Genomic DNA, 24,392 nt, shown 5'->3' with positions numbered 1-24,392 from the left:
TGGAAGAATTCATTTATGTTTTTTTTCCATTTTAAAAAAATTGTTTTTTTTTTAGCCATTTGGAAAAAGCCTTATCCATTTTGATAAGTTTTTATGGTTGGAAAAAAATAACATATGCACTTTTTATGTTTTTTTATAATTTCCAAAAAAAAAAAAACTCGTGCCTTTTTCATTTTTTGTTTGTTTGTTTATATTAGATATTTGTTATGTTCCGTGTTTATGATTCCATAATGAATATTTTATTATTCATTGTGTCATCTGAACACACAAGAAAGCATACAGGAAAACAAAATTTGTCACCAGAATCATGTGAGAGGTCTAATGAAAGTCATCGTTTACAGTATCAACAAAATAAGGATGCCATAAATGATCATGGGAGAGCTACATATAATAGAAAAAAGAGTGAAGTCTCTCTTGAAACTGATTTTATAAATCCTCGTAAGTATCGTACTATCGATGATATAATGGAAAGAACATTTCTTGTTGATAGTTCATTATCAGGATATGCTCCTTGTTGTTTGATGCTCTCCTGAAAATGTTCATAACATTGAGGAAACATCTTGCAATTGAGAAGAATTCCATATCGATAATGTGGATGCAAATGTCCACCCTAACCCTTTTGTGTGTTCAATTGCATGTTTTGATGGCCAAATGTTCTAAAACATCCATGGTGGAGGTAATGATGACATTTTGTGTGATGGTTTCGATGATAGTTTAGTTGGTGAATTGTTTGATAATTTGGAGCCACTTGCTCGAAACATCGGATCTTCAAATCTTGCTTATCAAAATAATGTGGTCCCACCAAGAGAATAAGTCATCCCTGATAGAATTTCATGTGGAACAATGGAGGTAACACAATGATATTTTGATTTTCACTACAATAGTGGTTGTTTTATTAGGTTCCTATATTTACAAAGTTTTGTTTACTAAACTTATGATATTTTATTCTCTTGGAATAGGATACAACTTGTTTTAATAGAGGTCTAGAAATTTACTCCCAAAGTGTGCCATATACTAATCTAAGAAGTGAAGATGAAGCTTGTCATAACCTTCTTGTGCATTTTCCTCGATGATCAAATTGCCAGACTAATGTAAATTTTCAATTTTTTTGATTTTCTTTTCATTTTTTAAATTTCTAGTTGCTTGGACATTCAATTTTATGGCGTATTTCATTTTCTTTGAACGGGACACAAGTCATTTCAATAGAGGCATACAAATTAACTTTGTATATGTTCCATCTACTGATGTTAGAAGTGAAGAGGAACCATCTCACAACATTCATCCACATCACCAAACAAATGTAAATGTTGAGTGCATTTTATATTTTTCTCATTTTTTCATTTAGAGCTACCTAGAAATCATATTTTGTAACCTTTTATGGAGAAACCATGATCTCATATCATTAGGTTGGAGAATTTGAATCCAGAACATCAAATTATAAAACTAATATAGATGTTCAATTTATTTGATTTTTTTTTCCATTCTTGAATGTCTCTTTGTTGAATATTTAGTTTTATAACATATTTTATTGTTTTGAAATAGTAGACAACTCATTTGAATAGAGGCATAGAAACTACATCCCAAAATGTTCCATCAACTGATGTTAGAAGCCAAGAGCAACCATCTCATAACCCTCATACACATCAAGACACAAATGTAAATTTTGAATGCATTTGATTCTTTCTCATTTCTTTCATTTATAATTAGTTGAAAATTAAATTTTAATGTCTTTTTATGACAAAGAGACCTTTACATCCTCTCAAGTTTGCAAAATGCACACCATAAATTTGGAAAGACATTCTCATAGATCCATTCCACATGTTTCAAATTTGCAAAGGGAATCTCATGTTACTAAGATGAAGTAGATGTTAGAAGAAGTTTTACTCTTGCAAATGGTTTTCAACATGGTCCGTCCATTAGAGATCATATTCATTTTTATGGAAACATGATTGCAGTGCATAAAATATTTCGAGCAAAGATAGATAGCTTGTCAATTGTCCAAATGTGCCACATTTGCCAAGAGTCATATCCCAGAATCCATGTTGTGAGACATTATGAAGGACCTGTTTGCAGACGATGTAAGAGTGAAAGAGGAGCCCATCATTTTTGTCGATATAATAACATGGATCTTGGTGACCAACCTCATATTTTAAGACTTCTTACTCAAGTTAAAGAAATTCTAATAACATGTGTGAATCCTATTTTGCAAGTGACACATGCTCGAGGTGGGAAATATAAGTATAGTGGTCATACAATTAGCTTTCCTCAAGATATTTCGACAATTGTAAAAAGTCTTCCCTCACATGTTGAAGATATTGAATTTCTAATTGTGAGGAGACATGCAACTGAGTATAAATATTATGAATGTTATGTCAAAAGATCTCGAGTGATGGCTACATTTCTTTTAAAAATCCAACATGATCAATATTATTGAGATGTTGTAATTGATTATGATTTAGTGAATGCTCAGACCGAAATATAAACAAATGTCTTCTCCACGCTTAAATTTGTTGATAGTGATATTGGAGAATCTGGGATCAATGAAACCAATAATAAAGGGTTTCCTGTTGAGCATTTTCCCTCTCGTCCTTCTTCTATTGTTGCTCGCCTACCAAACAAATGAAGAGAAGTGGAAGAAATTAGAGCATTTCTTGAAAATGTTGATTATTCACATGTTCAATACATGGATTGGCCCAGTATTGGAACCCCTCAAGTGAGTCAATATAATACAGAGGGGTTATTAGATATTGCATTCCCAACATTGTTCCCCACTGGTGATGTTGATTGGTTGCAACCATGTATTTGTAGTGTTGAACTTCATGAGTATGCATTGCATCTTCTTAGGTACTATGATCAAAGATTTGGAAGCCATCCTCACTTTCGATATTACCTATTAAAAATGATAATGCGGCATCAGAGCCAAGCAATTGCTACAATTTTTGCAAAGAAACATTTACATGATAACTCACCTACAAAAATTAAAGAGTTGCATCACCAACTATCTGATTTACCAGATAATAAGTTGGCTAAGAATCTTATGTGGTTTGGTTCTTCTGTGAGAGGTACAAGGGCATACTGGACTAAGTGTCGATCTGAATTAACGTTTAGGATGTCCATCGTTATTTTTTACTATGACTCCAGCTGACACAAAGAGGCGAAAGTTGCATAACCTCGTTACCATACATTCACATTCTCATTCTTCAAATGAGAATCGTATTAAAATTGAGAATCTTATCCAGTACTGTGATATTGTTGCAACATTTATGCACCACAGATTCAATATTTTTTGAGGGGAATTTATCCAAAAATATCTTAAAGCTAAATAATCTTGGTATAGGTTTGTGTTGTTGAATTGTTTTATATGCTTTTTCAACTTTTATTATGATTCTATTTATATTGTTTTTAGTAACTATATCTTCATTTTTTCTAGATATGAGTGGCAACATAGAGGTTTAGCACATATCCATGGTTTCCTATGATAGATGGTGCTCCTCACATGGAAATAATTGATTGACCAAATAGTTCTATTGTACAACTTGCAAAGATATTCTTCGACAAATATGTAACTGCATGGAATATGCATGACATACATCATCGCAACATAATAGTTCCATGAGGCCTTAATGATGACCCTTGCCTACTGAATACTAGTTAGATTTTCTCTTCTAATCCGTATAATGATTCTGAAGAATTGTTAAACCATGTGGAAAGGCAAACAAACTGTACTGTAGATTCTTGTTTGTGCAAAAAGGGCACTATTATAAGGTGTTGGTACAATGCTTCATCGGATATTTGTGATGAATCAAGATTGTTCATAGATGATCAAGGAAGAAAAAGATATGAGCCAGCAAGAAATGATGACAGGCTTAATGTACATAACATTGACCTTCTAACAATGTGGCATGAAAATGTTGATTTCCAGCTAGATCTTTCTTGCTATGTTGTCTTGAAATATATTGCTAAGTATGCATCAAAAGCAGATTTTTTTTTTGAAAGTTATCATCATATGTTAACTAGAATTTCAATTTCTATTGGCTCTAAGGATCATGCTTTATGTGCATATATAAAGTTTCTTGCAGAAATGACTGTTGACCGTGACATTGGACCACAAGAAACATGCCATATGTTTCTTAATCTACTTCTAGTTGTTTGTATTTGGAAAATTGTTTCCTTAAATGTTGGAAGAAAGGTTTTAGGAAAATCTTAAGGGATGGCTTGCAATTTTCATCTAAGAATACTTTTGTTCCACATTATCAGAAGAGACATTTTTTCTTTGAACATCTATATTTGATAGAAACAAAAAGATCTTGGACATTTGATAGCAAGCGTAAACAAGATCCATGGAAGCTTAGAGATGTTCATGCTATTGTTTGGGTTTTGCCACGGTTTTATTCTGTTCCAGGTGAGGCTACAGAGGAATTTGGAACCTTTTGTTGGTCAAAATTTCTCTTATACAGGCCATTTCATGACATTCCTGTAGAAATTGGCCTTTCAGCTGAAATTATTATTGAAAATTGGAGGAAATTTCTATATCAAGCATGGGCTATTGATCGAAATCCATAAAGTATAGACATTATTGAAGATGATGAAGGAGATGTTTTTCTAACCAGGAAATGAATCTTGAAGATTATTTTAAAGAATGGCAGATTTTCTCTCGCTTGGTTCGACCAAATGATGTAAATGTTTTTTACCTTTTCACCCTTCGTCGAAGGGACTTTGATATATCCTTTGACTTGGAAAGTACAACTACTTCTGATGATGTTGTAGAAGAAGCTATTAATTTTAAAAGGAATGCAAAATCAAGGGGTCATATTGTTGACCTTTCAAATGGAACATTTGCATCTCCATATTCTTTGTCAGAAAAACAACGACTTGCTTTTGAAATTGTCTGAAGGCACTTTGTTGAATATGAGATTCATGTAGCTCTTCTTAAGATTATTCATGGTATTGTGAACACTTTAAAGACTTTCCTTATCCATTGTATTTTTGAAGCTCTTTCTAATTCATTAGTAATGGACAAATCCCTTTGCTTCTTCTTGCCCCAACATGAATAACTCCTTTTAATATACATGCAAAAATAATACACTCGGCTCTAAAAATTCCAATTAAATATATGCAGCCAATATAGGGTCAGTCACTTGCAATATTCCAAGAAGAAATGTGACATGTTAGATATATATTGATTGATGAAATGAGCTTTCTAGGATCAAGGTTGTTTATGCAAATAGATGCTCGATTACGAAAAGCATTTCTAGAGAAAAATAATTGTCCTTTTGGTCGAAGATCCATCGTCCTTGTGAGTGACCTTGGCCAACTGCCTCTGGTGAGAGATAAGCCTTTGTATGCACGTAATACAACAGGGAGAATCTTGTGGAACAAATTCAACATTGTTGTCACTCTTGACAGAATATTTTGCCAACAAGGGAATAATGAGAAACAATCTTGTTTTTGTAGAGTCCTTAATAACAAAATAAATGTAGAACTTGTTCTTGAATATTGAGAGTTTCTTATGTCACTCGCTGATATCAGGTTGCATCCTAGAGAAAGAGATTTATTTAATGCACCAGTTCACATGTTTCCAACAAATAATTTGGTGTCCTTCCATAATAGGCATATGTTAAAATCATTAAATTCTCTAATTGCATGATTTGTTGCTGAGCATTCAAGGCGTTTAGAAATCAGTGGTGTTGATGATGATCAATTGGATTGGGAAGTTTTGTTGTGTCGTGGTCTGCGTGTTATGTTGACATGTAATTTATGGGTTGATGCTGGATTGGTGAATGGTGCACTTGATTATGTTAAGGATATATTTTATCCACCTACCTCTAAGCCATCTCATCTTCCAATGATCACAACTATTGTTTTTATAAGTATGTTGGTGTTCCATTTGATGCAAGCAATCCAAACATTGTCCCTATCACACCAATGACAAGAGGAAATCAAAAACAAATTCCTTTGAAGATGGCATGGGCTCTTACAATCCACAAGTCACAGGGATTAAATTCAGAATGAGCATCAGTTGATATCAGGAATAAAGAGCAGTAAGGTCTTACCTTCACAGCCACATCAAGATTGAAATCAATAGATTGTTTACACATTGCACTGCCTTTTTCTTTTCAATGTTATGCCAAGATGAAAGATAGGCATATGTTACAATTAGGAAGAAGGAAGAGGAGCGATTGAAGTCCATATCACTATGACATACAACTAATAACATTGTGACCTTGTTTATAGTATCTTTTTTGAATTGGTTTTATTGTCCCCTTGATTTACTTTTAATATAATAATCATTTTCACCCGGATGAGGGTGACATGTTAAGTATTTAAGGAACACCTTGATGGATGGTGGCGAGGGGACAGGCCACTTGGCTGATGGTGCCCCTCCCATACCACCCTAAGGTGACATCAAGACACTCTGCAGGTTACATTCATTGCAGGTCTAGATCGGTAAAAAGTTATTCATTCTTTGGTTATGGAGGTACCTTGGTTCATTCTCACACAGTCTCCCCTTCTCCGCTGCAACTGTCCACCTCAGACCTATGAGCCCATCCTTTGCACTGCAATAGGCCGTCGCTGCTAGATTGTTTGTTGCGTGGAATTTGGTAATGGGTTTCACCAGTCTCATTTGGGTCTATGCATTTTACCCTCAACTCAGAACGACCCTGTTTTGCCTCGCAACTCCTCTACTAGAGCTCCCTCTGACATTGTCCCTCCTGTCATTGCTACCTCTAAGTGCTCAGCCAGCGATAACAGCATGGTGAGACACTGTATGAGAAGTCGTAGGGGAGGAACCCGAGGAGGAAGTTCTCGCCCTCCGACTGAGCAGTACCCTGAGCGCGCCACCTCCTCTCCTTCCGCAAAACTGCATCATCTTCCAATTCATAGGACGGGTAGATATCCTAGCACTAGAAGCAGGTGGGTTTTGGCTCGTTCTTCAGAGGTCGTTCATGGCTACCTTATTGTCCACTCTGCTAATCTTCTGTTGCCCCTTCAACCTGCTCCCCACACTACCCAATTCAGGTTTTGTAGCTCCCTGAACAGGCCTGTCATCACTGCTAATATTTCCATCTTCTTCACTGAAGAAAACTCTCAGACGGCCTCTCAGGATGAGAATTCCAATTTGCCACAGGAGGATGCTCTCAGAGGTAGTCATCGCAGAGATACTGGCAATAATGAGATGGACGAGAGCCTTTTCACCTCACATGAACAGAATTTGGGTGGAAATCAGCATGGCAGGGGGGGGGAAGCTCTGCGGCCACACACCCTGCTGGTGGTTCGAGTCAGGACGGGTCTGCTCTGCGGGTTGCATCTAGCGACGGGGAAGAGCCTCACGATGGAGGTGGAGAGCCACATGGCAGCATTCCCTCGGACGAGGTGGATGAGTGGGCATGCCCAATCATCGAGGAACCCATCCCGAATGACTTCATCTAGGCTGACGTGGCTTCCAAGTGGTTGGACGTGGCAGCCAGAGAAATGGACGAGGTTCTTAGGGGTTTTGACGTGGCTTCCTGGTGTTAGGATGTGGGTGAACGTGGCTACCCAAGTGTTTTCTATTTGGTATTTTATGTTTATTTCTTCTAGTTTTGGATGGAATCTAGTTTCCTAGCGAGACTATTTGTCAGGGCATCATCTTACTGTCTCTTTTGGGGTTCTGGACTCAAGAATTGATACCATTTTTGGTTCTTATGCTCTCGATGGACTGGTTTCCCCAATTTTGTGGCAGTCCAGATTTTGCTGGTACTCTATGCTAAACTTGGTCGAGGCTTAGTCCTCTCTGTATTTTTCTGTAAATATTAATAGATTACCTTTACTTAGAAAAAAAATACAATAATCATTTTCATATATTTATTAGATTAATAAATTCATCACAATCATAGTAATATTTGAGAAAGTTGTTTACATCGTTTTTCATGTTATTCAATTTACTTATTTCTTTAAAGTGCGTATTGCTCTTTTCTTTGCAACAGACCATTCAAACATAAACAACAAGTTAAATGAACCAATCATTCAAAATAATTTTTATAACTAGTTCACATTGATATTAATATTGTGGATTCATATTATATCATGAAATACAGGAATGCAGGTTTTGAATATTAGCCATCACCATGGCCAATATTCATTTTTTGAATATTGGCCACTGTTTTATTGTATTTCCATGTTTTTTTCTATTGTATTATGAAATGAGGCTTATATTTTTAGATATGTTTATATCATTTGGTTCATGTAACACTATATTTTTTTTTTCATTTACCACTATAACATTAAGTTTTTTCACATAAATATAAATGGGGTGTTAGGTTTTATGTATATACATATATATATATATATATATATATATATGTGTGTGTGTGTGTGTGTGTGTGTGTGTGTGTGTGTGTGTGTGTGTGTGTGTGTGTGTGTGTGTGTGTGTGTGTGTGTGTGTATGCTTATTTATTTTTGCATGTCTTTGTTGATTTTGCTTTTGTTTTTGTGTCTTTCAAATGTAGATATGGACAATAATGATGTCATATATTATTCCAGAACAATATGCGATATTGTTGGAGCTATAAGCTTTATTTCCTCTCTTTTGAACAAGTTTGATACAAAACATGGGTTCCATCCTACTTTTATTAATGATCATGTTTGTGAGCTAGATCAAATGAAAACACATGTAAAATACTTGAAACATATGCATCAGAGGGAGTCTAGGAGGAGAAAAAGAAGGAATTGGTTGGAAAGTGTTAAGTATCATGATCATAATCCTGTTGATTTTAATTGGTGCTACCTTCGTTATCAGTCTGGTTGTGTTTTTAAAGAGGCTGCTCCATATATGACTTTTGATGGAGTGTTTCAACTTCAATTTTGTAGTGGAATTATTTGATGTAAAGAAAAGAAAAAATATATGTTAAGGTTCAATATTCTTTCTGTGGTTGCAATGTTGGTTAAATTGAAATTTTTTTCTCATTGTTGTTTTTATGTACAAAATTGTATATCTATGCTCTTAAAATGTCCTATTATGTTGTTCTTCTTTAAATCCAATGTGTGCAATTTAGTTTTGTTTTTTGCATTTATGTTGCTTTGCTCCAATGGCAGTGTTACTGTTTTATATCTTTCTCTTGCATTTGTGATTGTTGTGGTCTTTTGTGTGGATCCCTTCACTTTGTTCACGTCTTTCATAAATGAAAATATTGTTTACATTTATAATATTGTTGTTGGGATTTCATGTTCTAGGTGTTTATATCAATATTCTTGATATTTATACTATTAATACTTTCATGTATTGATATCAATGTATTTATGGCTTAAAATTTATTTATTGTTCATAATGTAGTGATCTAAATGTGTTATTATTAACGTAATGATGATTTACCATGTTTTAATGCCTTATGGTTTGAAATGTGGTTCTTATATTGGTTTTGGTTTATGTTTTCTATTATCATTTTGTGCTATAGCATTATTTATGTTTATAATATTGATGCCGTGGTTTTAGGGCTTAGGTTCGGTTTACTATTTCCTTGGGTTTATAATATTGAATGATTAGGTTTATTTGTTCCTTAAGTTTGTAATATTAATAATTCCTTCGGTTTATCATTTATTCCATTTGGTTTATTAATCCCCAATATTAAGGTTTAAATAATAGTCCTAAGGTTTAATATTAATCCCTTCCATTTACAATGTTTATCCCTTCAATTTATTAACATGTTGCTTTCATAATATTAACAATCCCTAGGGTTTATTGATCCCTTAGGTTTATAATATTCACAGTCACTTGTGTTGATCAAACCGTCGAGTTTAAAAAATTAATTCCTATTAATCCCTTCTATTTTAATATTGATCCCTTGCCATTTTTGATCCCTTGGGTTTCTAATATTTTTCCCTTGGGTTTATTAATTCCTTAGGTTTATAATATCAAATTCTAGGGTTTCTTCATTCTTCAAACTTTTAATATTAATAAGTCCTTGGGTTCATAATCCCTTGAGGTTTTAGTGTCAATCCCTTGGGTTTCTTATTCCTTTGGGTTTATTATATCAATCCCTTGGGTTTATTATTCCCTTGGTTTTATAATATAAATCATAGACAAACATGGTCAACCATGTTTGAATGTCGCATTGTGACAAGGATTGTCTCACCATCAAAATAAACTATGTTTGTTTTAGTGTTTGTAGTATTTATATTTGGGTTTACCAATGTTGGGTTTATAATATTGGTCCCACAGGTTTAATATTATTCCCTTCGGTTCATAATCCCTTGGGGTTTTAGTATTAATCCATTCAATTTATTATTCCTTTGGGTTAAGAATATCAATCATGTGACAAGGATTGTCTAAACATCAAAATAAACTATGTTTATTTTAGTGTTTGTAGTATTTAAATTTGGGTTTACCAATGTTGGGTTTATAATATTAGTGCCATGGGTTTAATATTATTCCGGTCGGTTCATAATCCCTTGGGGTTTTAGTATTATTCCCTTCGTTTTATTATTCCTTTGGGTTTAGAATATCAATCATGATTAACCATTGTCAATCATAGAAAACCATGGTCAACCATGCTTGAATGTCACATTACGACAAGGATTGTCTCACCATGAAAATAAATAATAATCCCTTGGCCTTATTATATGAATCCATTGGGTTTATTATTCCCGAGTCAAACATGATTTATTATGATGTCGACCATGGTCCAACATGGAACTGTGATAAGGATTGTCTCAATATGAAAATCAATGATGGTCAATGATGTTTATTTTAATTTTTATAATATTTGTCTTAGGGTTTTTATATGTTTGGTTTATAATATTAGTCCTTAGGTTTAATATTATTCCCTTGGGTTCATAATCCCTTGTAGTTTTAGTATTAATCCCTTCATTTTATTATTCCTTTGGGTTTTTCATATTAATCCATTGCGTTTATTATCCACTTAGGTTTGTAATGTCGATCATGCTAAACAATAGTCAATCATAGCCAACCATGGTCAACCATGCTTGAATGTCACATTGTTACAAGGATTGTCTCACCATGAAAATAAATCATGTTTATTTTAGTGTTTGTAATATTTATATTTAGGTTTACGAATGTTTGGTTTATTATATTAGTCCCTTGGGTTTAATATTATTCCATTGGGTTCATAATCCCTTGGGGTTTTAGTATTAATCCCTTGTTTTTAATATTCATTTGGGTTTATAATATCAATCCCTTGGGTTTATTATTCACTCAGGTTTATAATATCAATCATGGTCAACAATGGTTGAATTTCACATTGTCACAGCGATTGTATCACCATGAATAAATCATGTTTATTTTAGTCTTTCTAATATGTATATATATATACATTTGGGTTTACAAATGTTGGGTTTATAATATTAGTCCCTTATGATTAATGTTATTCCCTTGGGTTCATAATCCCTTGGGGTTATAGTATTAATCCCTTGGGTTTATAATCTAAATAACTTGGGTTTATAGTGTAAATAACTTGGATTTATAATATCAATCATGGTCAACCATTTTCAATCATACCCAAACATGGTCAACCATGTTTGAATGTCGCATTATAACAGGGATTGTCTCACCATCAAAATAAACCATGTTTATTTTAGTGTTTGTAGTAATTATATTTGGGTTTATCAATGTTGGGTTTATAATATTAGTCTCATGGGTTTAATATTATTCCCTTCGGTTCATAATCCCTTGGGGTATTAATATTAATCACTTAATTTTATTATTCCTTTGGGTTTATAATATCAATCCCTTGGGTTTATTATTCCCTTAGGTTTATAATATCAATCCTGGTCAACCATTGCAAATCATAGCCAACCATGATCAACCATGGTTGACTGTCACATTGTGACAAGGATTGTCTCACCATGAAAATAAATCATGCTTATTTTAGTCTTTGTAATATTTATATTTGGGTTTACAAACGTTGGGTTTATACTATTAGACCCTTGGGTTTAATATTATTCCCTTGGGTTCACAATCCCTTGGGGTTTTAGTATTAATCCCATAGGTTTATTATTCATTTGGGTTTATAATATCAATCCCTTGGGCTTATTATTCCCTTAGGTTTATAATATCAATCACGGTCAACCATGTTTGAATGTGGCATTTTGACAAGGATTGTCTCTCCGTAAAAAGAAATCATGTCTATTTTAGTGTTTGTAGTATTTATATTTGGGTTTACCAATGTTGGGATTATAATATTAGTCCCATTGTTGACTGTTACATTTTGACAAATATTTCCTCACCATGGAAATAAACCATGTTTATTTTAGTGTTTGTAATATTTATATTTGAGTATACCATATTAGCCCCATGGTTGAATGTCCCATTTTGACAAATATTGTCTCTCCATGAAAATAAATCATGTTTATTTAGGTCTTTGTAATATTTACATTTGGGTTTACGAATGTTGAGTCTATAATATTAGTCCCTTAGGTTTAATATTATTCTCTTGGGTTCATAATCCCGTAGGTTTTTAGCATTAATCCCTTGAGTTTATTATTCATTTGGGGTTTAATATCAATCCCTTGGGTTTATTATTCCCTTAGGTTTATACTATAAATCATGGTCAACCATGGTCAACCATGGTTGAATGTCACATTGTGATAAGGATTGTCTTGCCATCAAAATAAATCATGTTTTTTTAGTCTTTGTAATATTTATATTTGCGTTTATGAATGTTGGGTTTATAATATTAGTCCCTTGGGTTTAATATTATTCCCTTGGATTTTAGTATCAATCCCTTGTGTTTATTATTCCCTTAGGTTTATAATATCAATCATGGTGAGCCATTGTCAACCATGTTTAAATGTTGCATTGTGCAAGGATTGTCTCACCATCAAAATAAACTATGTTTATTTTAGTGTTTGTAGTATTTATATTTGGGTTTACAAATGTTGGGTTTATAATATTAGTCCCATGGGTTTAATATTATTCCCTTCGGTTCATAATACCTTGGGGTTTTAGTATTAATCCTTTCGTTTGATTATCCCTTTGGGTTTAGAATATCAATCATGTGACAAGCATTGTCTCACCATCAAAATAAACTATGTTGTAGTATTTAAATTTGGTTTTACCAATGTTGGGTTTATAATATTAGTCCCATGGGTTTAATATTATTCCCATCGGTTCATAATCCCTTGGGGTTTTAGTATTAATCCCTTAGTTTTATTATTCCTTTAGGTTTATAATATCAATCCATTGGGTTTATTATTCCATTAGGTTTATAATATCAATCATGGTCAACCATCGTCAATCATAGACAACCATGGTCAACCATGTTTGAATGTCACATTGTGGCAAGGATTGTCTCACCATGAAAATAAACCATGTTTATTCTAGTCTTTCTAATATTTATATTAGGGTTTACCAACGTTGGGTTTACAATATTAGTCCCTTGGGATTAATACTATTCCCTTGGGTTCATAATTCCTTGGGGTTTTAGTATTAATCCCTTGCGTTTATTATTCATTTGCATTTATAATATCAATCCTTTGGGTTTTTTATTCCCTTAGGCTTATAATATAAATCATAGCCAAACATGGTCAAACATGTTTGAATGTCGCATTGTGACAAGGATTGTCTCACCATCAAAATAAACTATGTTTTTTTTAGTGTTTGTAGTATTCATATTTCGGTTTAGGAATGTTGGGTTTATAATTTCAGTCCCATGGGTTTAATATTATTCTCATCGGTCCATGATCCCTTGGGATTTTAGTATTAATCCCTTCCTTTTATTATTCCTTTGGGTTTAGAATATCAATCATGGTCAACCATTGTCGATCATAGAATACCATTGTCAACCATGTTTGAATATCACATTGTGACAACGATTGTCTCACCATCTAAATAAACCATATTTGTTTTAGTGTTTGTAGTGTTTATATTTGGGTTTAACAATGTTGGGTTTATAATATTAGTCCCATGTATTTAATATTATTCCCTTGGGTTCATAATCCCTTGGCATTTTAGTATTACTCCCTTAGTTTTATCATTCCTTTAGGTTTATAATATCAATCCCTTGGGTTTATTATTCCCTTAGGTTTATATTATCGATCATGGTCAACAATTGTAAATCATAGACAACCATGGTCGACCATGGTTGAATGTCACATTGTGACAAGGATTGTCTCACCATGAAAATAAACCATGTTTATTTTATTCTTTCTAATATTTATATTAGGTTTTACCAATGTTGTGTTTATAATACTAGTCCCTTGGGTTTAATATTATTTCCTTGGGTTCATAATCCCTTGGGATTTTAGTATTAATCCTTTGGGTTTATTATTAACTAGGGTTTATAATATCAATCATGGTCATCTTCATTAATCTCTTGTGTTTGTAATGCCAATTCCTTCAGCTTCTTGATACCTTAGGTTTTTAATATTTATCAATTGGGTTCACTAATTCCTTGTGTCTATAATATTAGTCCCTTTTGTTTAATATTATTTCAGTTACTTCATAATCCCTTGGGATTTTAGTATTAGCCCTTTGGGTAATAACAAACAAAAGGGACTAACATTATCGTCCCAATGTATACAACTCCTAAGATAAATCTTAAAAATACTAAAACAAACATGGTTGAATTAGTAAAACCTAAGAATAATAATAATAATAATTATTATTATTATTATTAACTAATATTGGTAGCCTTATTATGATTTTATATTATTATAATAATATTAATATACTAATCATAAATATATAAATATATAAGAATATCATTCTTACTATTTATATTGTTATTAATTATCATAAATAGTTGGCCTTTAAAAAATTACAAACAATAATTTAGTTATCACAATTCTAATTATTATTGGATCATAGTTGTTATTATGAGCTAATAATATTATTATAATAATAATTCAATATAATTGTGATTATTATTATTATTTTAAATTATTGTTATAATAATACAATAATAATCATAATTATAATAATAATAATAATAATAATTATATTTGTATATTATTATAATAATATAATGATAATATAATATTATTATAATATTATAATAAGTTATTATTATTAATTATTATTATTATATAATATAATAATAACTATATTATTATATTTTTTTAATAATATAATGATAATCTAATATTATTATGAGCTATTCTTATTATTAATTAATATTACTAATACTATGAGTTTATATTATATTATTATAATATTCATATAATATTCATATAATATATATATATATATATATATATATATATATATATATATAGTAATATGGTTGTTAATATTTATATAGTTATTAATAAACTTAAATAGTTGGTGTTTAAAAGAATACCCATAATAATTATTAATGTGGTTGATATAAGCCTATCGGCATATGTCAACCACATTGGTAAATGTGGTTCCTATAAATCGTCAAAGCCATCAAGCAACTTTACACGTCTCACGCAAATTGTGCACAGATCTAAACCACAACACATTCCCAGCTATGTTCGATCACTTGATTGACCTAGATTTTTCTGGTTCATAGTTATTTGCTACCGACATAGGTAGATTTTCACCGCCCAATGGCATAAAAATGAGTCGAACCACTGTGCATTCGGACTTTACCACTCGATGAATTCAATAAAACCTACCAACCCCAAGCAAGCGAACAACCTGAAGCTAGCGAATAGATCACGAAAATTAGATGCAATCCACATTCCAATCTCGATGTTTATTCACTAATTTCCTACCCCAACCTCATCAACCAATTGCACCTCTTGCATCAACAACAGAGAAACAAATCCAATCGAAATAGTGAAGCAAATCCTGAATGCTATGTCGATACCAATCCCATCCGCAAATCCTGATACGAGTCTCCCAATCTACCTAGCCTCATATATGTCAATTTTTGCCAGCAAGTCATGCAATCAAGCCAATTCAAAGGGCAAGGACAAAGGGAGCAAAGGCAGAACTAGTTGACCCAGTCAATAAAGCAGTTGACTCAGTGGATCCTATAGACCCACCCATAGCCATAAAGTAATCCAAGCTAGAAAGCGCGTCATCTATGTAACCCACCAAATTAAGCTAGGAGCTAGTAACATTGTTTCTACCAATCCGAACATCATAGGTTAACTATTATCTGCCTGCAGGTGGTATAATTTATATTACCTAAGGTAGGTTATGGTCATGGAGCATTTGACTAAGAAAACAATTAGCACTTGGGTCATTTTATAAATCCAACCAGACATGTATAAGGGCATTGAACCTAATAACCCAAACACATATTAGGTTATTTTATCTAGCCAAATAGACACACCTTGATAAGGCATGGAGTGTTTGACTAGAGAAACAAGACAAAGTAATGGGCATTTGAATTTAGTTTTTGATTGGGGAAGAAAAGCTTTCACCTTTGCTTCTTCTTAAATCGTCTCGGCCTCTCCTATATCTCTGCCTGCTGGTGGTGTCCCCATCCCTGTTGCTGCCTTCACCCCTCCTTCTATTCTTTCCTGCTATCTATGTGACACACTATACTAGATGGATGGTTAGCAAGGAATTTAGCATGGTTATAAGGTATCTATGATCCCTTGTATCTATTGGCTATAATGTCGAGTAGCTATCACTTCCCTCGCTGTTCGGTAAGCTATTACTAGCTGTGACTTTTGCGCTTAATTGAGAAACTCTCTCCTCGATAGCTCTTTCTTTTGTTGTCATTCTGATTGTTATCTTCCGTTACTAGCATTGCTAGATGGCTGCCTATTTTGATCCGTGGAGACATAGGCAATATGTTTGAACGAGTGAAAGCAACGCATACTACTATATATAATCGAGAGTGAGTAGCCTCTCTTTCTACAGTTCCTAATCGAGAGCTTATTGTTTGAAATCCAACACCAATCATAGGTCATCCAAAGCAGAAGCATGAATATGCGAGCTTTCTCGATAGCTTGAGCAATGGCGGTAGGGTTAATCAGTATTGGTTAATCAGTGGTAAGTTTTATTACATGGTAGGTTAGTTAGCTAGCGATGGTCCACATTCGGTAACAACATCACAGCCCTATTAGGTTAGGTCATAGCTTATTAGCTCAATGGCTAGTGATAGAAGGAGTTGTTGAGTCGTTTCTTCTTTCCCTCATTCCTCTCCCTTAATTGAGATCCCTACCAGGGGAATCCTCTCCCTTATGGTATTTCGGCCTTACAACACCTAAAAAACTCTAAAACCTTCTTTATTGTGCTTGATTCATAGAGAAAATTTACCTCCTTCTAAAAATCTTGATAGATGTGGCCATGAAATTTGCTTAGACACAAGATGAAGCCATCCTCAAAGCACAAATCTTTGAGTTTATTTATGCCCAATCTAGGTATACGACGGATAATGAAATGGTTTGTGCAAGACTCCATCCATCATCCTAGGGTGAGGGGTAAATATAAGAGTAAGGTAGTTTGATCCCATTCTGATACGTGCTTTTAAGAGAATGTTTAATAGATGCCCCTTATGCACCTACTAACATTCATAAAGTTGGGGAGCACTCCATCCCTCCCATTTCCTAGTAATTTAGCATTAAATAAAGTCAAGGGTAAAATTGTTTTATCTATCTAGTGCTTATAAGGTAAGCGATCATAGCAGTCATTCCTCCTCTTTCCTCTCCTTCTTAGGCTGTATGGGAACATCTTTAGTAAAGGTAAATCAAGGGTAAAGGGATAATAGCAAGAGTCCTCCTAAGATATTTCTAAAGACAAGTGTGAATAATCTCTTAGCAATGTGTGAAGCTTGTCTCGCTCTCTTATGGATAATAATATAGTCATGCAGCAGTTCAACAATATAAGAGGAAGTTCTAGATATCTACCTAAGGGTTCTTTCTCGCTATAATGAATCCAATTAGGTTGGAAGTTCAACATATATAGCTAGGGAAACCCTCTTCGCTAATGGACCATTCATCCCATCTGGTGCTTCTAAGATAAGTGAGTAGCAATAATCAACACCAATGCATTGGATTAAATCCTCGAGTGGTCCATGACTAACATGCCTAGCTTTGTTCTTGAAGTGGTTTCTGTTTGTTGACTGATCTACCAGATAGCATTAGCACTAGGTACCTTACCTATTGGACCTAACCTATTTACCTTATGTTGGTGGTTCGACTCATTCAAGAAATATGCCTACTATAGTATATAGCAGCTACGAGTATTATATACATTATCACCATATGTATCTTCTGGAATAATAACATGCAGTGGTTTAGAAATTGCACCAACTATAGTAAGTAGACACCATATTGAGATATTTCTTTCATATCTATTAATCTTTTTCATAGTGACCATTGAATCCACTCCAAGAAACTCTACACAGTTTGTTAAGAAGGCTAAGAGATTTGTAGTTTTCGCTAACCACCCCAAGTTGGACCTTCCAGGGTTTTCTTTTGGCTTCTAACCAACCAGTTTTGGTAGATAGCAGTTGGTCTTATATAGATATATATATATATATATATATATATATATATATATATATATATATATATATATATATATATATATATATATATATATATATATATATATATATATATATATATATATATATATATATATATATATATATATATGGAATAGCTTACTAAGATATCATTGAAGCATGTCGGCCATCATCTATAGTTTAGCAACGAGATGGATCAGATCTACTAGCCGTTCACCACTTCAAACATTTTGGCCATATATATACCTTATTCTAGATTTGAACCTATATATTTTATATTTTATATTTATATTAATATTGTGGATTCATATTACATCATGAAATGAAGAAATGGAGGTTTTGAATATTGGCCATGGTTTTATTCTATTTCCATGGTTTTTTCTATTGTATTGTGAAACGACGCTTATATTTGTAGAAATTTTTCTATCATTTGGTTCATGTAACACTAGATTGTTTTTTTTCACGTAACACTATAACATTAAGTTTTTTAACATAAATACAAATGGGGTGTTAGGTTTTATGTATATACATACATATATATGTCTATGTGTGTGTGTGTGTGTGTGTGTGCTTATTTATTTGTGCATGTCTTTATTGATTTTTCTTTTGTTTTTCTGTCTTTCAAATGTAGATATGGACAATAATGATGTCATGTATTATTCCAGAACAATACATGATATTGATAGAGCTATAAGCTTTCCTTCCTATCTTCGAAACAAGTTGGATAGAAAACATGGGTTCCATCCTGTTTTATTCATGATCATATTCATGAGCTAGATCAAATGAAAAAACATGTAAAATATTCGAAACATGTGCACGAGAGGGAGTATGGGAGGAGAACAAGAAGGAATTGGTTGGAAAGTGTTAAGTATCATGATCATTATCCCGTTGATTTGAATTGGTACTGTTTTCGTCATCGGTCTGGTTCTGTTTTGAAGAGCCGCTCCATAGATAACTTTTGATGGAGTGTTTCAAGTTCAATCTTGTAGTGGAAGTATTTGATGTAAAGACAAAAAATAAATGTTAAGACTCAATGTTCTTTCTGTGTTTGCAATGTTTGTTAAATTGATTTTTTTTTCTCGTTGTTGTTTTATGTACAAAATAGATATCTTTGGTCTTAAAATGTCCTATTATGTTGTTCTTCTTTAAATCCAATGTGTGCAATTTAGATGTGTTTTTTTCATTTATGTTGCTTTTATCCAATGGCATTGTTACTATTTTATATCATTCTCTTGCATTTGTGATTGTCGTGGTCTTTTGTGTGGATCCCTTCACTTTGTTCACGTCTTTCATAAATTAAAATATTGTTTACATTTATAATATTGTTGTTGGGATTTCATGTTCTAGGTGTTTATATCAATATTCTTGAGATTTATGCTATTAATACATTCATGTATTGATATCAATGTATTTATGGCTTTAAATTTATTTATTGCTTATAATTTAGTGATAAAAATGTGTCATTATTAATGTAATGGTGATTTATTGTGTTTTAATGCTTAGTGGTTTACAATGTGGTTCTTATATTGGTTTTGGTTTATGTTTTTTTATTATTTTTTGTGTTATAGCATTATTTATGTTTATAATATTGATGCCATGGATTTAGGGCTTAGGTTCGGTTTACTATTTCCTTGGGTTTAAAATATTAAACGATTATGTTTATTTCTTCCTTAAGTTTGTAATATTAATAATTCCTTCTTTTTATCATTTATTCCCTTTTGTTTATTAATCCCCAATATTAAGGTTTAAATAATAGACCTAAGGCTTAATATTAATCCCTTACATTTACAATTTTATCCCTTCAATTTATTAACATGTTTCTTTCATAATATTAACAATTGCTTGGGTTTGTTGATCCCTTAGTTTTATAATATTCATAGTCACGTGGGTTGATCAATGCATTGGGTTTCAAAAATTAATTCCTATTAATCCCTTATGTTTTTAATATTGATCGCTTGCCATTTTTGATCGCTTGGGTTTCTAATATTTTTCCCTTGGGTTTATTAACTCCTAAGGTTTATAATATCAAATTCTTAAGTTTCTTCATTCTTCAAATTTTTAATATTAAGAATTCCTTAAGTTGATAATCCCCTGGGCTTTTAGCATTAATCCCTTGAGTTTCTAATATCAATCGCTTGGGTTTATTATTCCTTAGTCAAACATGGTTTATAATGATGTTGACCATGGTCCGATATGGAATTGTGATAAGTATTGTCTCAATATGAAAACCAATGATGGTCGATCATGTTTATTTTAATGTTTATAATATTTGTCTTAGGGTTTATATACTTTAGGTTTATAATATTAGTTTGTTAGATTTAACATTATTCTCTTGGGGTTTTAGTATTAATCCGTTCATTTTTATGCCGTAAGGTGTTTCCCTCTGAAATGAACTCCCCCAAATGCCCTTCTATCCTAATCGTATCCGTTAGATCTTTTGTTAGACGATTGAACAAAAATCAGTTGTCTAATTTAATAAAAAAAAGTTTAAAACATTAAAATACCCTTAAAATAACTTGGCTCGATATCTGTGCTGCGCTTTTTACAGAGAAGTTACACGTAGAGTACATTTGAATTCTTAGTGGAGTTTATGGCAATGAACGCAGCAGTAAAATATTTTTCATTTGATCGGTGTCGTTTTCATCGTTCTCGAATTTGAAATAAATCCGCCTATATTCGGCAGATTTATGGAGTAGGGATGCCATAGATTTGAACTTTAACATATTTAGATGAACAGTTTGCTAAGGAGACAGCCATTAAGAAACCAAAAAAAGAAGAAGACTGTAATGCTCATAGGGTTCATGCTTAATCTTCAAGCTAGGCAGTCTTCCATTGTTGTACTTGAAACAGGAGCTAACACAAACACTCCATCTGTACAGAATGGGGTAACACTACGTGAAGTGGGCCTGCTAAAAGACGCCCTCGGATTCTTGCATGCTACCGACAACGTTGTAGATAGAAGTGCATGTGTTTCTCTCCCGCAGGGCTGCGTTAAGCTTAAGGCCTTATCGGGCGGCAAAATATTCCACGCCCAAATGCATCAGAGGGGTTTTGTCAGAGATAGATTCTTACTTAACACTCTTATCACTATGTATGCTACGTGCGGGAGCCCGGAGGATTCTCGACGAGTGTTTGACCAGATGACAACACGAGACGCCTTTTCGTGGAATGCCATGATTTCAGCATATGCCAGACATGGATTTTCCCAGGAAGCTTTGGTTCTGTTTCGTCAAATGAAAAAACAGAGTGAAATTCAACCCGATCAATTCACCTTTACCGGTGTTCTTCCTGCATGTAACACCTTGGAAACCCTCGAGGAAGTTCATGAGGCCATAAGCAGACGAGGGTTTCAGTATGATGTTTTTGTAGGCACTGCCCTCTTGGACATGTATGAAAAATGTGGTATTGTTGAGAAAGCACGCGATAAATGCCTGAACGAAATATTGTTTCCTGGAACGCCATGATTAGGGGATACCTGCACAATGGATACATAGATGAGGTATTGAAGCTTTTCAGAGAAATACCCCAATGTAATATAGTCTCCTAGACTGTGATGATTGTTGTGTATGTGCAGAATGGACTCAGTTTGGAAGCCATGGAGATGTTTGGACAAATGCATCTGGCAGGCGTTAAGCGGGACGCAAAAACTTTTGAGAGTGTTCTCCCATTGTGTGCGAACTTGGGAACTATGCAGCAGGGTATAGAGATACATCAAGAAGTAATCAGAAGTGGGTTCGAATCTAATGTCTTTGTGGGAACTGCCCTTGTAGACATGTATGGAAAATTTGAGAGAATAGACAGTGCATGCAAAGTGTTTGACAAAATGCCTCAACGAAATGTTGCATCCTGGACCGCCATTATTGCAGGTTATGCACAAAATGGGCACAACATGGAAGCTCAAGAGATTTTTCGACAGATGCAACAAGCAGCAGTGCAGCAAGATTCGAAAACCTTTGCCAGTGTTCTCCCAGCATGCGCTAATTTGGAAGCTCTGGAACAGGGCATTGAAATCCATGAAGAAATAATTAGAAGTGGTTTTCAGTGCAATGTATTTTTGTGTAACGTGCTTGTGGACATGTATGCAAAATGTGGAAGCATAGACAAGGCAAATGATGTTTTCGACAAAATACATGGAAAAGATGTGATTTCATGGAATTCAATGATTGCAGGATATGCAATGCATGGATGTGGCAAGGAGGCCCTGGAACTATTTCAAGAAATGCAACAATCTGGTATGAAACCGGATAGTGTTACCTTCGTCAATGTGTTTTCGGCATGCTGTCATGTAGGCCTAGTGGATGAGGGCCGAAAGTACTTTAATTCTATGAGTCAATGTTACCAAATAAAATCTGTGATAGAACACTATGGCTGCATGGCTAACCTTGTTGGCCATGCTGGGAACCTGGAAGAGGTTAAAGACTTGATAAGCAAAATGCCAATAACCCCTGATGCTACAGTCTGGGGGTGTTTGCTTGGTGCCTGTATCATACATAACAATACAGAGTTAGGAGAATACGCTGCAGAACATCTTTTTGAGTTGGATTGGAAAAATGCAGCAACTTATGTTGTGCTCTCAAATATCTATGCTTCAGTGGGCCGGTGGGATGGTACTGAAAAGCTGAGAAAAACCATGAAAGATAGGGGGATTAAACCAACGGCTGGATGCAGTTGGATTGAAGTCAACAAGAAGGTGCATGCTTTCCTTGCACAAAATGGGTTGCACCCGCTATAACATAAAAAGATGGAACTAATCCATGGTCACAAAATAATTTTAAGCAGATCATTGCAGCATGATTTGTCCCGCATGCTGTGGATAATCAGAGATGAAGTTTAAAGGGCAGGGTATTCCTTTTTATGGAAAAGGCTTTGCCATTGGGAAGAACCTGTTAACTCCAAAAATCAATAATAATACTCACGGTCCAAAAAGTGAAAATCAAACCAATATCTCCTACCAAATGGAGTAAAATTCAAATGCAGCTTTTCTAATGGAGGGGAAATATTCATGATTGATGTATGAAGAGCGAAATGATAGTTGGAGGTTATTGAAGTCTTCAAATTAAATCCTCGAGGAGCTGAATCAACAAATTCTTTTTGCAGCGATATTTAAGCATATCTCGGTTTTGACTAACAACACTTGGGGACAGGATGTTGGGGATCTAATAAGGAAGAGAGCTCCCTTATTTTCACTACAGATGAAATTGTTCATTTCGTGCAAAAGATGGCCACCATTTTTAGCATGGATGATATCTTTTTGAACTAAAGGGCATTCAAAATAACAAGCAGTAATCAAAAGGCTAGGAAATGTTTTCCATGTATGTACTTTAAGTGATGTGCTATTCGCTAGAATCTAAGCATTTTTTTCCCTTTTCTAACTCCTATTAGATGGCAATATAAATGATGCGCTATTCAGAAGAATCTAAATACTTTTTCCTTTTGTAACTTCAGAGTGAATCCCTTGGAGAAGAATGAAAAGTTGCAACCAAGATGAGATTTATCTTCAATAATTGTTGTAAATGAATCAATATGAATTAAAATCTCTAAAATTGGTACGACTTCATTGTATTGTACTTGTAATAAATATTGAGTATTCTTTCAGAGTATGGGCTTGTTTATGCAAATGTGAAATATCAACCCCTGAGTACTTTTAACGTCTGTTAATCATTTACAAGAATTTAGCAATACACCATGGATTAATCAAACCCGTGCACCATTTCGCTAGCACCTATGAGAGGCCACAGAGGCCATGTACAAGTTGTATATAGAAATCGATGGGCGAGATTAGTAAATAATTTTGCCTGTGACCCTCCCAGGCAAATTTGTAATTTCTATTGATGAGGTGTTGGCTTTGTTAGATCTCATCAATTATATTAGTTGATGGGATCCAAATAGATGAGTTGTTGTCGATAACTTGATTAGCTCCAGAGATAACCTCCACAAACTGAGTTGGATATTAATATTACATCATTGCAGTACTCTATTGCTTAGAGAGTACCTTTACCAGAC

At 33.7% G+C, this 24,392-nt stretch overlaps 1 pseudogene; it reads left to right on the top strand.

Moving 5' to 3' along the window:
• The first annotated feature begins 21,942 nt into the window (after positions 1–21,942).
• On the top strand, positions 21,943–23,121 carry LOC149170498 (putative pentatricopeptide repeat-containing protein At3g23330 pseudogene; annotated as a pseudogene).
• Positions 23,122–24,392: the final 1,271 nt, after the last annotated feature.

The sequence above is a fragment of the Pinus tabuliformis genome, chromosome 4_2, assembly GCF_031772625.1.
Source record: "Pinus tabuliformis cultivar Carrire ecotype Pingquan chromosome 4_2, CPIR1, whole genome shotgun sequence".
NCBI classification, from domain to species: Eukaryota; Viridiplantae; Streptophyta; class Pinopsida; order Pinales; family Pinaceae; genus Pinus; species Pinus tabuliformis.
Note: the sequence above shows the minus strand (reverse complement) of the source record. Positions and strands in the feature narration are given on the sequence as shown.